General features: G+C 40.5%; 1 long non-coding RNA gene across 2 annotated transcripts; it reads right to left on the minus strand.

The window, feature by feature from the left end:
* Nucleotides 1–1,090: 1,090 nt before the first annotated feature.
* On the minus strand, nucleotides 1,091–12,751 carry LOC128785876 (uncharacterized). 2 transcript variants are annotated; one of them, XR_008430076.1, is made up of 4 exons: nucleotides 12,664–12,751; nucleotides 12,199–12,563; nucleotides 4,634–4,743; nucleotides 1,091–1,453 (listed from the first exon to the last, which is right to left on the minus strand). It is a non-coding gene; the product is annotated as an uncharacterized LOC128785876 (long non-coding RNA). The 2 variants fall into 2 exon arrangements; XR_008430075.1 differs by having other exon boundaries at nucleotides 12,199–12,751.
* Between the last annotated feature and the right edge of the window lie 2,115 nt (nucleotides 12,752–14,866).

A 14,866-nucleotide genomic window follows, 5' to 3' on the forward strand; every position in this document is an offset into this window, starting at 1 on the left:
TGGAGTGCATGTGGTTGAAATCCTTCCTCCAATGATTTCCAATTCCTGAAGTTAATTAAATACAGCTTGTAGAATGATTACTAATAACACATTCCAGTGGTCACATTCCAGCATCACATTTCATGAATATGCTGTTCATATTTTCTCAATTTCCATAATAAAGAAAGATAAACAGCTTAAAAAATAGGTTTATTGCAATATCATTTGTTTTTATTGGTCATCCTAAACCATGTTGAATTCAGCATTTTTTTTCATACAGTGGAAACTGTCTTTTCTAAAAACACTTTGCTCCAGCATTTCTTTACAGCAAGTGATTCTGACATCTTTACCTGCAGATATCTTTGCTTTATGGAGTTGTAGGATGTGCTCTGTGGCAAAACAAAAAGCAAACTGGAATTCAAACTGAGGGGAAAGCTGTGTGTGCCTGGAGTTGCAGCTATAATGGGTGTCTCCTGATTTAGGAATGGCTGTGATCCTAGCTATTCTGGCAAGCTGATGGGATTTCTGTGGGGAAGGGAGGGAGGAAGGGAGGAAGGGAGGAAGGGAGGAAGGGAGGGAGGGAGGGAGGGAGGGAGGGAGGGAGGGAGGGAGGGAGGGAGGAAGGAAGGAAGGAAGGAAGGAAGGAAGGAAGGAAGGAAGGAAGGAAGGAAGGAAGGAAGGAAGGAAGGAAGGAAGGAAGGAAGGAAGGAAGGAAGGAAGGAAGGAAGGAAGGAAGGAAGGAAGGAAGGAAGGAAGGAAGGAAGGAAGGAAGGAAGGAAGGAAGGAAGGAAGGAAGGAAGGAAGGAAGGAAGGAAGGAAGGAAGGAAGGAAGGAAGGAAGGAAGGAAGGAAGGAAGGAAGGAAGGAAGGAAGGAAGGAAGGAAGGGAAGGAAGGAAGGAAGGAAGGAAGGAAGGAAGGAAGGAAGGAAGGAAGGAAGGAAGGAAGGAAGGAAGGAAGGAAGGAAGGAAGGAAGGAAGGAAGGAAGGAAGGAAGGAAGGAAGGAAGGAAGGAAGGAAGGAAGGAAGGAAGGAAGGAAGGAAGGAAGGAAGGAAGGAAGGAAGGAAGGAAGGAAGGAAGGAAGGAAGGAAGGAAGGAAGGAAGGAAGGAAGGAAGGAAGGAAGGAAGGAAGGAAAAGTCCATTAAATAGGTATGTTTCTAATTCACACTGTTTTTTTTCCTAGATGTCTGTAACAACTTGAGAAAGATCATTCAGTTCTTTAATTTATTAATTTAATTCTAAATTTAGAAACTGATTGATTTTGCTGTACTCATGTCAGCATGGCTTTGTTTGCTTTCTTATTCTCACCTTCAGTAACACTTGTCATCAATGTTTCCCTTCAAATTTAAAATATCATCATCCCATTGGAGATCTTCTATAAGAAGAAAGCTTCTTCTGTGTCACAGTACAAAGGATCTGGTTGATGCTCTTATATACTGAAACTGACTTTCTGTCAGCTGCAATATGAGTTGCCTTCTGAAAGAGATGTGAAACAGTTAAACAAACAATGAGTCATTTTTTAGTTATTTCAGTCCATTTCTCACAGTGACAATGATTTTCCACCTTTTGCAGTCTGAGGACCCTTAAAACAAGATCTGTGTAACTGTGGACCTCTGCTCAGTAATCTAAGGCAGTGACAATAGGTTTGTCACCATTTGTGGGTTATTATGAAGTAACACAGTGGGCAGGAGATGAGTTGATAACTACTGAGCTTGAAGACATCGTCTGAATCCATGAACACACACTTGTATGAAACTTGCAACTGTGGTGCTGTATCTCCTTTCCCTGGTTTCTGAAGTGCATGTGATGCTTTCTGATCCCATTTTTTTCTGAAAATTTTTGCTGTTTCTTTAGCTGGACATGAGCTCCAAATTTCTTAGATTAAATCGGGGATTTGGATTTCAGTAAAATTTGCACTCAGTCAATCAGCAGAAGTAATACAACATCTCAGAAGGTGCACTTTAATCTGCCTCAGACTGAGAGGGTCCCCCATACTGCAGTGTGGAGTAGAGAATTTGGGGACAGAAAACCTTTTATGCTATTTTCAGGAATGCCTTTTAGTGGCTTCTAAGCTTTGTGCTGCAGCAGTGATGCTGTTGCTCTGCAGTTCCCAGAGAAGAAAATATATCAGCATGAAAATGAGCTGAACCAGTTGCTCCCCTGTGGATATGTTCTTCAGCTGAAATAAATCTCTCATTAATGGAAGAGAGCTCTGAATGTTTGCTGGAAAGTGGAGGGCAATGCATTTAGCTGGAATCCTCATTCTGCTGGGAGGGGCAGGATTATTTTGCTTGACAACAAAGCATCTAACAGAAAAGGAGAGAGAAGACCAGCTCTGAATTAAATGTACTTCTGGAGTGGGTTTAAATTTGTTCCGTTGTAATAGAGGTAAATTTTAAGAAGGGCCAGATCCCAAATTGGAAAGGAGTGAAAGCTAAAAGTGAGTCTGCTACAAGCTCAGAAAGAATCTATTTAACTTGTACATTATGTTCTCCTGTGTTCAAACCTGTCCTTTGCTGTATTTCTTGAACAGCTGTACCCCAGGGTTCAGCGCTCCAGCAGGCAGGTCTTCTCTTCCTTTCTTTAAATCTTCCAAGTGAGCTATTGAATTAATCTGCCTATCATTTGCATATAAAGAGCCTCACTCAGAGCCACATAGTTAAAGATGTTTAAGAACCTGAAACTCAGAGAGAACAAAAATACTCTTAAAATCTGGCTCCAATGGCATTCTGAACTGCTGAATGTGTTCATGTGTTCTGCATTCATACTCACATCATACTTTGTTACGTATCTAGATTAAAATTTCAAACATAACATGTTAATCTTCTAAATTTGAATATGAAGGAAAGAGCAGTTGCATCAGAGTAGAAAACACACACCAGATCTGGAAAGATTTGAGTTTCTGTGAGTTAAGGAGGACCTGAGCTGGAAATTCTGGGGTTATTTGACAATGTTATTTTCTGGAATTTGTTCATCTCTTCTCAGCTTACCTGTGAGGAGTTGCATTTAGCTGCTCTAGCTAGAATTAACCCAAATCATGTAATGGTAAGTCATTTTTTTTGTCAATGTTCCTTTCAGGAAGTAAAAATCATGTGGAACATGTAGTTACAGGCAGTATTTAAATAGCATGTAGTGACTCTTCGTTGATCCATCAGTATTCCTTTCCTTCTACAAATGCTTATAATCCAAATCTAAACAAAGGGGAAGGCTACCACTGGGAAACCTATTCCCATTTCCACGGAGAAAAATGAAATCTTGAGATCCAGGCTACCTCACTTGGATTCCTCACTTGCACATGACTATGAAGTACTTAATAAAACAAACTTCTAATGTTGGTGTCTGTGATCCCTGCTGGGTCACTGGAGTGAGATACAGGGCTTGAAAGGCCCCATTCTGATGGGTCTGCTCAGAAGAGAAATGGGAGGAATTTGAAACCTGTGAAGGAAAATGCCTGTAAGGCAAGGATGTGTCTGGCTGCACACTACTGCTGCTTGACTCTGGCACCTCGGCTGTCCCTCTGTTGGCTGAATCTCAGAGGGACATGTGAGGGACATAGCCCCTCACAGGGGGGAGCCATGCACTGCTCCATTGCTCCAGTTGCCTCAATTACTGCATCCTTATGGGCAGCTATAGCAGCTGGACCAAAATGGACCTTGAGTGCAAAACTGCACTTTTTTTTCTCCATCATAATTGATGCAAAGATCTTAGCAACATTCAAAGACAGTTAATTCCTATAGGTGGTAGAAGTATACATTGTTCTAATAGTTATTACTTGAAACTGTAATTAATCACTGTTTTCTAATGAAAAGGGAGATCAAGGAATATTGAAACACATTCTTAATCTTACAAATTTCAGCAGAGGATTGAAGACCTCAACTGATGCTTATTCTAAGGCGCTGCACAGTTTGTTATATTCCTCTCATGTCCCAGGAAGAAGAATGTCCTGTGTATTTTCTCTCTTTCTATGGAATCTCTTACTTTGCTGTGCTTTGCTCTCTAACTCCTGTATTCCTTTGGAGACAGGGGAATCAGGACAGCATATCACATGCAACCTGTGGATGCCCCATCCATTTACAGAGCCGTGTAATAACATTTACCTTTTTTTAATCTTCCTCCTGAGGCAGTTCCTAACCTGATGCCTGGCCTACAAAGCACAGATGTGGTATTTGCATTGAACTGGTGCTGATGATTTGTGAAGCCCAGCCCTGATCAAACAGGGTGGAGCACATCATGGGTAAGGTTAAGGGATTTTATCTATTAGCAAGGGCATATTGTGACAGGACAATAAGGGAATGGCTTCAAACTGAATGAGAGTAGGTTTAGATTAAATATTAGGGAAAAAATTCCTTACTGTGAAGGTGGTGAAAACCTGGCACAAGTTGACCAGAGAAGCTATGGCTGCCCCATCCCTGAAAGTGTTCAGAGCTGGACTGGATGGATCTCTGAGCAGCCTGGTCTAGTGGAAGGTATCTCTTTCCAAAGCAGAGGGATTGGAACAAGATCTTTAAGGTCCAATCCAGGCCATTCTGCAATTCTGTGTGTCTATGATTCTGTGATTTTATTGGGTGTCAATGAACCTTCTCATCCCCCTACATCTGTTATGTCATAACATCTTCCTTGCCATGTGGATACATGGATAACCTGCATTCAATATACCTCAAAGTGAGAGCAAGAACCAGCAATAGCTGTGATCCTGTCATTCTGTGTTGCAGCCTACTGAGATTTGCCTTTCTCTTTCTTCCTTGAAAAGAGGTATCAGAGATTCCCTGGTGAGAGAAAAAAAATTGATTGAAAAAAACTTGTAAGCAGCAACTTTATGAATGCTTGAGCTGAAAAAGAAGCACCTAGAAGATGTTAATATATGATACAAGAGAAATATTCTCACTGAAAGAAATAGGAGAATGCCAACAACAGTCAGAAGTGAAAGCATTGACATTGAAAGAATACCAGGGAATGGGAAGATCCAGGATCCAGTTAGAAGTCAGAATGCAATAATTAGTTATATGGCTTTGACTGAGGTTATTTTTTTCCTCACACATAACCCCCTAAAACATATGGGATCTAGAAACTTTAGGGGCTACAAGGTTAAACTTGCAAAAGAATTGGTTAATAACCCACTTGTGTTCCAGTGCAAGGGACAAATGTTGCTCTGAACTGTGATAATAGAAATTGGGGTCATCTGCTGTTACAGTGAAAAGACAGCACTGTAACATCTGAGCAGGTGAGATCAAGGCCAAGGTGTTTTACCTGACAAATGCTAAATTTCATATATTATGAAATGTTCAACTCTCCAGGGTCTCAGCAACTGCTTTGCTCATTATTGCATGGACCATTTTCCTAAGTCTTTCTGCAGATCCCTTTTATCATTTAAAGCCATTTTCCTAAATTCTCCCACTTCCCAGATGCTGAGCTCCTAACAGCTGTGTGTTGTGTGCAGGATATGAATAATCTTTTACAATATTGGCTGACAACCAGATTTTACCTGAGCCTTGTTTCTTCTTCCATGGGATTCTCATTTTGCGCTGCTATTTTACACTCGGAGTAACTCAGCAAGGTATAATGAGACAGAAATATGTGTTCTTTAAAAGGGGTGGAAAACCCTGGGACAATCTGCTTACGTCTCAAATAAAATCAGCTTAAACATTTTGTATCTTCACTGCTGTAAAGCAAATGCAATGTCACAAAGGAGCTGAGGAATACACAGAGGTCACAGTTTTAGAGAAAACTGCTATATTTTAATAGAAGTAAAGAATAAGCCTAAGTTAACAATTCACTTCTTGTCTTTAACCTGCTATTTTAAGCTTTACATGTTTTATAAGCTAAATCAGGAAAGGCAGTGGAGAATGTACAGTAAATAACAATACAGTTCTATGACAAGGAGATGGATTAGATAAGCCTAATATAACTCTTCCAACTCTAAAATCTGTGATTGCAGAAAATAGTGCAACTGAGCACAGTTGGGGTCTATTGATTTCTGTCTCCTGTGACTTCAAATGGCAGAGAAATTTTTCCTTGAGCCCAAACAATTATCTTCTTCTATATCCTCTTTTCTATTACAAAAGTGTAGACATCTTCATAGGTATGGACCATCTTTTCCAAATCAAATGCTCATTTTTAATGCAATTTATTTTCTATTTTTTTTATATTTTTGATAAACAGGGTGCCTGGGCTCTGCAGACAGGATGATCAACTGACAGATTAACTGAAATAAAATATATGTGCATCTGGGATCCCAGTCACTAGCTGGGATCCATGTTCCAACAGAAGGGGAGTAAAGCCCAAAGTTTCTTCTGCATTTCCAAGAGAGAAAAATTCACTAAAACACCTTATACTGACCATTGGTAATGGGGCCTCAGGTTAGAACTAGAGGCTGAAGTCATTGTTTGATCCATGCAAAAGAAATTATAAAGATCAAAGCACTTGCAGTCACAGAGGAAAGAAAAGCCTATTCAGAAGAAACCCAAGCAGGTGGGTCAGAAGAAATACATGAAATAAGGAAGAGGTGAAGAGTTTGCTGTGCACAAAACACAGGGCAGAGCAGCTGTGTTTGCTGAATGATGTCTGTGGGGTCAGAGACCACACAGAAAAATTATTCAGGTCAACTGAAAGTCAAATAGACACACAGACCTAGATTCAACTAATTAAATGACTAATATTTGGATGACTACATATTTTCCAGAAGAAGGTGTCCTGAAGTGGACAGAATAATTTGGAGGAATCATGCATTAAGGTTGTATATTTGGGAAATTTTTGGTGAGCTGAAAATTCTGGAGGTAGCTGCGTACGTACACTGGTTATCTAAATTTATGTTTGATGAATCACAGTGCCTGGTTTTATCTGCCCTTTTTACAGGACTTTTGAAAAAAAATTGTTTTGTATCTCACGTAGGTATATAATATTCAGAAGACTACTTGTAGGCTCTCTGTTGTATGAAGGGAGGAGAGGGAGAGGGAGAGGGAGAGGGAGAGGGAGAGGGAGAGGGAGAGGGAGAGGGAGAGGAGAGGAGAGGAGAGGAGAGGAGAGGAGAGGAGAGGAGAGGAGAGGAGAGGAGAGGAGAGGAGAGGAGAGAGGAGAGGAGAGGAGAGGAGAGGAGAGGAGAGGAGAGGAGAGGAGAGGAGAGGAGAGGAGAGGAGAGGAGAGGAGAGGAGAGGAGAGGAGAGGAGAGGAGAGGAATTCATTCACAGTAAAATTGAAAATCTAAATAAAAAACTCAGCAACACACAAAAAATATTTGGCATCTGCCTACATATGCAGGGCAGATGCTATATATTAGTAGAGGAGCACTTAAGTAATAATTAAGCTTTCTCCCTGATGAATGTTCATTTTCTCCTGACAAAATTTATTGTGAAGACACTAAAGAAGCTGCAGCTAATTGCAGAAATACCTGGAAATTTTTCTCTTATGCTTCTGTGCTCTTTTGGATCACTAATAAACAATCTGGAGACAGGATGGCAGTGTTGACATTGGAATTCAGTTTTAAAATAAGTAGACATTCAGGTAGTCTAATATTCTGATGAGACTAATTTGTCTGCCTTCAGCCAGAAACCCAAATCTTTGTGCTGAAGGTGTTCCCTAGGACAGCAAACAGCATAAAGCATCACTGAAATAAATATTTGTTCCCAAGCTACTATGAGGAATCCAAGAGCTGTGGCAGTGACAAGCATGTTGATGTGAAGACCAAGACATGGACTATGGAGAAGGTGTATTTCCTTAGTCCGATTTATCAATGAATTCCCTGAGAAGAAACCAGTTTTTGAACTGACCCTAATCAACCAGCAGGTTCACGCTGCAGGTATCCTAATCACTACAGCATTCTATTCTGGCAGAGTGGTTTTTAAAATTGTATTTATTTTTCCTGTCATTAAATCTGGCAAGATGAAGGTAGCAGGAGGTGAAGTATTTTGTTCGGATTCTATTCTCTGTTTCAATAATTCTGTGAAATTTATTTTCTCAACAGAAAGGAGGTTTTATGTTCACCACACTAGGATTTTGTTTTGCTGTTTTCCAGTCTTTGCTTAAGTTAAAATTAAATTGATCAAGTCCAGAGGAGGCCACCAAGATGCTCAGAGGGTTGGAGCACCCCTCCTGGGAAGACAGGCTGAGGGAGCTGGGGTTGTACAGTCTGGGGAAGAGAAGGCTCTGGGGAGACCTTATTGTGTCTTTTCACTACCTGAAGGGAGCCTATAGAAAAGATGAGGACAAAGATTTTAACAGGGCCCATGGGTACTGGTTTTGAACTAAAAAAGGGTAGATTTAGGTTAGAGAAGAAAGAAGCTTTTTTAGAGTGAAGGTGGTAAAACACTGGCACAGATTGCCCAGAGAGCTTCATCCCTGGAGACACTCAGGATCAGGTTGGACAGGGCTCTGAGCAACCTGATCTAGGGGAAGACATCCCTATTTTTTGCAGGAGTGTTGGACTAGATGACCATTAAAAGTCCTTTCCAATCCAAACTATTCTGTTTGTATGTTTCTATGTTTCTGTGATTCTGTGTTCTATCTTCTATGATTCTATGATTCTGTGATTTTGTGATTGATTCTGTGTTTTTATGATTCTATTCTCTGGCTCCATGGCTACCTGGCCTGGAAGAGCTTTTCTCTGAGCTATTAAACTTCTCCACCTCCAAGGATGATGGCCACATACTAACTTATTTTTGAGAGCAGTTTCTTGCTCATACTAATTCCCAGCCATGTCCAGGGTTTGTTTGGGTCAGTGCTCACTGATGGGAGGCAAACACAGGATGCTGGAGGTCAGTCTGACCTGCAGAATGGTTCTCAATGGAGGTCTTCTGCAAGTGCCACCAGCTCCTTGGAGAGGTGCATTTGCAATGGGACAGGGCTGTGTCAAGATGAGCAGAAATACAAGTGAGCTCACCAGGCAAGACAGATCTAGTGATTTGTGAAGGATGAGGGCAGCTAATTCCTGCTGAGCTTGCAGCCAGGCTGGGAACATGGGAGCTGGAAGGATACAGTGGACTGTGGAACACTGAGTAGTCATTATTTCTGCTGCTGGTGGAGTCTGATTTAGGGTAAAATTCCAAGTTAATTGGATAAGCCTGTGAAAGTCACTAATAAGGGAAGCACACTGCCTAGCCTCTTATTGGATTATATATTAGGCACAATGAGTGTCATGCAGCAAGTAAATTCCCATTTTTATCGTAAAACAGGCGGTGAGGACTCCCCTTTTTTCGTCTTCAGGAAACTTTTTCAATGCCAGCTTTGTAAACTCCGTTCAGAGACAGAGAGTGTTTTAAAAATCTAGCAATGGCAAAGAAATACTTTTCAAAGAGAAATTCCCTGCAATACAGTGCCATTGTTGTGCTACATTTTCTTTTGAAGTGCCAGCAAGAAACAATTAAGGAGCAGCACTTGTAATGTATAATTGATGGTTTGCAGGTATCTAAAAACTTAGAGCAATTAAGCCCAGGGTGCAACATTACTTATTCATCACCATCTGGAACTTATAACTTTGTAAGCCCTGCTATAGTTTATGTTTGTCTGGCAGAAATGGCAAGTTTAGTGTTTAAGTGCTGCATTATGCTGCAGAAGGTAAATATTTAATGGTGTCCCAACATAATGCAGCTGACTGGGACAAGAGGAACACGTTCTGTGGTCAGAACACAGCAGCATGTGGATATTGTGAGATATAAGGAATAGAATGCCCTCTTGAGAGAGAGGACAGAGTATATGTCCAAATAAATCCAGAGCATTTCTGTTGCATCAATAGAAGGATGTGTCATTGATCCTTGGGTCACAGAATGCATTATGTGATAACACCTGGGATTCAACTTTAGATATGATTCAGGTGGGTGAAAGAGTATCACACTATTGTTTTTGATGCTAGAGTAGAAGTGGACTAAAGATGGGTAGGAAATCTTGGAGAAAATATTTTTTTAAAAAAAAACAAAATCAATTTATCAAGCATCAGACCTGTCCTAGCTGCTGTTCTGACAAATTTCCCACTTGAAAACAAAACAAAATAAAATAAAATCAAACTCCAACTAAAAAGACAAACACAAAGAAAAGCAAAAGCAAACCATAAATCCAGAAAATTTAATTTCATGAGTCTCAAAGTTTTTTAAAGGGTGTAGTCCCTCCTTGGACAGTGAATTAATTTTTCTTTGTTGTATTTCCGCCCCTTAAAACCAAAGAGCAAAATCTGGGTGAAACATTCTGCCTGGATCTATTCCACCATTCTCAAGATCTTGAGTTCAAAGTAATGTTCAAGAGATTGGCTCAATTTGTTACTAGAGAAATTCTTACTGCATAGAAATTCTTATGGTTCTGGAGGATCAGATTCTACTCTGCTCTGGTCTGACAACCCACCCTGTCTCAGCTGAGCTGACTGGCAGTGGATTGATCTGCTCCACCTCCAACCAGCAAAGAGAAAGGGATTCTGCATTTAAATGCTACCTTTTAAAGAGGTAAGATTGGTAATATTAATTGATTTTTCTGCACTCTCACCTGTCTCACAGATCTTGATGAGTACAGTCAAACAGCTTAAAGTATTTGCTAGATAACAATGTCCTGCCTTAATGGCTGCTCTACATTCATTCAGTGCTCAGTGGTGTAAAGAATATGTAGGGGTAAGGTAAAGGTCCAGTTTTAATTGTTCCCATTAAAGAAGGGGACATTAGGACACAATTGCAAAGAATGGTATTGTATTGACTCACAGTGTGATTCTGGGAGGTGCTGTGTTGTTCTGACCCTCACAGGCCAAGTTTGACATTGACCATCCTGGATTAGTACTATCTAGAATATCAAATTGAATGAAAACACGGTTCGCTTTCCTATCTTTCTTTATTATTTCTGATTTACTTAGTTACCATCTTTCATGCACTTTTATTCATCCATTTCATTGATTTACTTGATTTGTTTCAAATGCCCTAATATAAATCTATAGTTGTGCAAACAAACTGGACTTTCTTCTGTAACTGAGTTAATACACCAGCACTTTCACTTATTCAAATAGTTCTGGCTCTTGTGTCAGTCTACATGAGAATAGAACCATGGAATCACAGAATGGTTTGCCTCGGAAGGAACCTTAAAGATAATCTTGTTCCAAACCTGCTGCCATGGACAGGGATGCCATTTACCAGACCAGGTTGCTCAGACCCTCATCCAGCCTGGCCTTGAACACTTCCAGGGATGGGGCAGTCATGACCTCTCTGGGCAACCTGTGCCAGTGTTTCACCATCCTCTAAGTAAAGAATTTCTTCCTAACATCTAATCAAAACCTGCCCATTTTCAGCTTTCAATCATTACCCTCTAAATAAATGTTATTGCCAGTGTGAGTTGCAAAATGTTGTCTGTTTTGCAAATAGTTCCAGTTCCTGTAATCCAGTGATGACAAAAATGCTTTAGTTTTCATGGTTACATAGAAAAACCAAAAGATATTACCTATAAATTCTCAAAACTTGAAAGTGAATAAAAGCAGCACTTTTACTTGGATTATTATTGCTATAATATCCTAATTTATTGCGGTGCTCAGTGCATGATGTGTAACTGTTTGAGGATAATAATAATTATCCTCTTCCCTGTGTAACATTTTATCTAACAATATTACAACCCTAGCTGAAGCCCTGAGCAAAGAGAAACTTTGCTTTCTTGTGTTCTGCTGCAGAAGAGATTAAAAGTATGCATTATTAGTATAACAGCACAGATTGTTATTCCCTCCAAAGTGCCTTAAGCATCATTTATTAACACCACTAAAGCATTTAACAGCACTTTTAAAAATTTGCAGGACAGGAAAATCTGTTTTATTTCAAGTGCAATTTTCACCAGGTAGATGGTCCTGTTCTGGGCAGGACTGAGCTATATTGGTGCCTTATGCTTTCAAACATCTTATATACAATGGCTGAGCACTGAGATATACATCACAGGAGCTGGAGAGTAGCAGTGTTTATCACAGCAAGCTCAGGGGTTGATTAAGGTCTCTTCAGCCCTGAGATCTAGGTAGCAGTTGCCAAGGTCTCCATTATAATACTTTTTTTTTAGGTCTGTGTATACAGCGTTTGTGCAGGAAAATTCACTGTCATGAATCAGATGAGGTGCTGCACTGATGCCCAGACTGAGTTTTCTAATGAACTGACATTAGCACCATCCCAGTAAAAAATAAACCTTTGTGGAAAAGCAAAACCCACCTCTACACTCCAAACACAGTGGCTTCCCTCCCTATTTTTGAGGAGCCAGAGACATCCCATTGTGGTCCGTTCCAACCTTACCCATTCTTTGCTTCTGTGATTCACTTTGGAGGTAACCATCCTTTGGGGAAGAGAAAATGGACTTTTTCTTCTATCAGTACAGTCTGGATCAGCAGGGGTGTGAAGTACAGCAGAACCCTGTGTCCTGTCATCCAGAGCTATGTCCCAGCTGTGCTGTGTAGGATACTGCAGGTGTGTTTGAATCCAGGGGGATCGTTGCACTTCAGGAAAAGTCCAGATCTTCAGAAATCAAGGGATGAGCATGTACAGCCAGATCATCACAGGAGATTCATCCTTCTCCTGCTCTCACTCATGATTCCTACAGGATCAGGTGCATCTGAGGGGAAGATGCATATTTCTGATGACTTTCCACCTCTCATGGAAATCTGCAGGGAGAATCACAGACAAATGTAGGAATACTTTCCAGCCTATTCAAGAGCTAAACTTCAGCAGGATGAAACCTGGCAAAGAGGTGTGTGCTTATACCAGAGACCTACACCCCTTCCAAAAGGCAGCAACAGCCTCAGCAGATCACAATAAACAGAGTGAAAATAGGGAACTGATTGAGAACAGCAAGCAGAAATACTCCAAAGCGACTTAGCAGGGACTTTTGATCTCTTTTGTTAGCAAACAATGACATTTACTGTCAAAAGCTGCAGAGGTCATCAGCTATCCATCTCCTCCATTGGGTGTCCCCTAGCTATTTTTGATTGGATTCCCTTTCATCAGGAACTACAGACCTGTGCTGTCCTCTAAAGTTTAGCTATTGCATCACTTTCCCTTGTGCAGCCTTCATTACACAACTATTTTTCCAGCTTAGATTTATTTGTGAAGGTCACAGAGGACTGGCTGAGATAAGAGCCCAGAAGCCTTCACTTTGCTTCTGAATTGTTCTTGTTAATTCAGTGCTGATTGAAGATTGATACAGCCCTGGAGATCAAAGTCTCCTATTCCCCATGATAGCTCAAGCTTCTCCTCAGGGCACTTTTGGCTTGACCCAGAGGTAGTACAGGTTCCAAATCCATTAAGTCCTTCACCCTTTTCCGATGAATCTCGTTCCTGTAAGTTTTGGTAATGGTTTTGTGCTGTGAACGTCTGTTCTCCTGAAATCAGACTGTCATCTGACTCCTTCTGGTGATTTGACTGAACTCAAATCACAACCGAGAGTGCTCTGGAAACCAGTTCTATTATTTTTCATAATCATTGAGTTACTGAACTACCCTTTGAATTTTCAGGCACAGTCAAATGTAACATCTATGAGAAAAGTTTTTCAGTTCATGTCTGTGCAAGTAATACCACTTGTTTAAAATTACTCAGAGCCTGAGATACTTCAAAATCTATATACAGGAATTTAGATGAATAACACATTTGAAGTAGAATGACCAGGCCACCTCAGATAAATTGCTTTTTCACATGTACAGCTCAAGCAAAGTAATAGAGCAACAACATGGCTGTAGAAAGTCTTGTTGGGTCAGTTACCACAGAAACATAAAAGAGAAACATCACAGAAATAGGACTTCCAATTATGGGTGTTGTTTGGGGCTTTTTTTCTTGTTATTAAAATATATTTTTTTATGTATTTGCAGATAGGCAGACAAATTCACAATTTAATAAGAACATACCCACCTGTTATAAACTTAGGCACACAATGACATTTCTGTGAATTTAAGCCCTTCTTCTACATTTGCATAGGTGACCAAAAGTTATTTGTGTAACTTTTGTGTGCTTTCTTTTTGAAAGAATAATGCTACTGTTATTATTAGTCCCAGATCTGTATTTTTAAAAAATATATATTTATTCATAGACAGATTTGTCACTTTACAATTTGAAGTAAATTTCTTCCAGTCTTTTTCTGATGCTCCAAAACCCATAAAGCGCTTATGTGTCTCTGGTTTTCAGTTTGTTTTGGACATTGGAAAAGGTAATATTTCCTTGGTTTTGCTGGAATTCAGGGACTACAGGGCTACGTGACACTTGTGAAAGAAGTGCTAAGGAAAAAAGTTCCCCACACTTCTCCATGTAGGCAGGGGACCATCATCCTAACATGGCTGTGAGGAGCACAAGCACAGTTTGTAGTGTTTGCAATGTGCAAACATTTAATGGATTTGTTATTTCACAGAATTGCAAAATCATGGAATCACAGGTTGGAAAGGACCTTGGAGATAATTTTCTTCCAACTCTCTTCCAACAATTTTCACTAGGCCAAATTGTCCAAAGCCCCATCTGAGCCTTGAACATTTCCAGGGATGGGGCATCCACAGCATCTCTGGGCAACCTGTGGCAGGGCCTCACAACCCTCACAGTAATTGATTTTTTTCCTAATACCTAATCTAAATCTGCTCTCTTTCAGTATGAAGATCCTGCCTCTTGTCCTGTCACTCAAGGTTCCTGTAAAAAGTCCCTCTCCATCTTTCTTGTTGGCTCTCTTCAGGCACTGGAAGGCCACAATTAAGTCACCTGAAGCTTCTGTTTCCCAGGCTGAACAATCCCAATTCTCCCAGCCTTTCCTCGTGGGAGAGGTTCTCCATCCCTCTGATCATCTTGGTGGCCTCCTCTGGCCTCACCCCAAGAGGTCTCTGTCCTCCCTGTGCTGGGGACCCCAGAGTTGGATGCAGAATTCAAGGTGGGGCCTCACAAATCTTGGATGACACATGAACAACACAAATAACGAAAAGAGGCTGAAGGTTAA

Source organism: Vidua chalybeata, chromosome 3, assembly GCF_026979565.1.
Source record: "Vidua chalybeata isolate OUT-0048 chromosome 3, bVidCha1 merged haplotype, whole genome shotgun sequence".
NCBI classification, from domain to species: domain Eukaryota; kingdom Metazoa; phylum Chordata; class Aves; order Passeriformes; family Viduidae; genus Vidua; species Vidua chalybeata.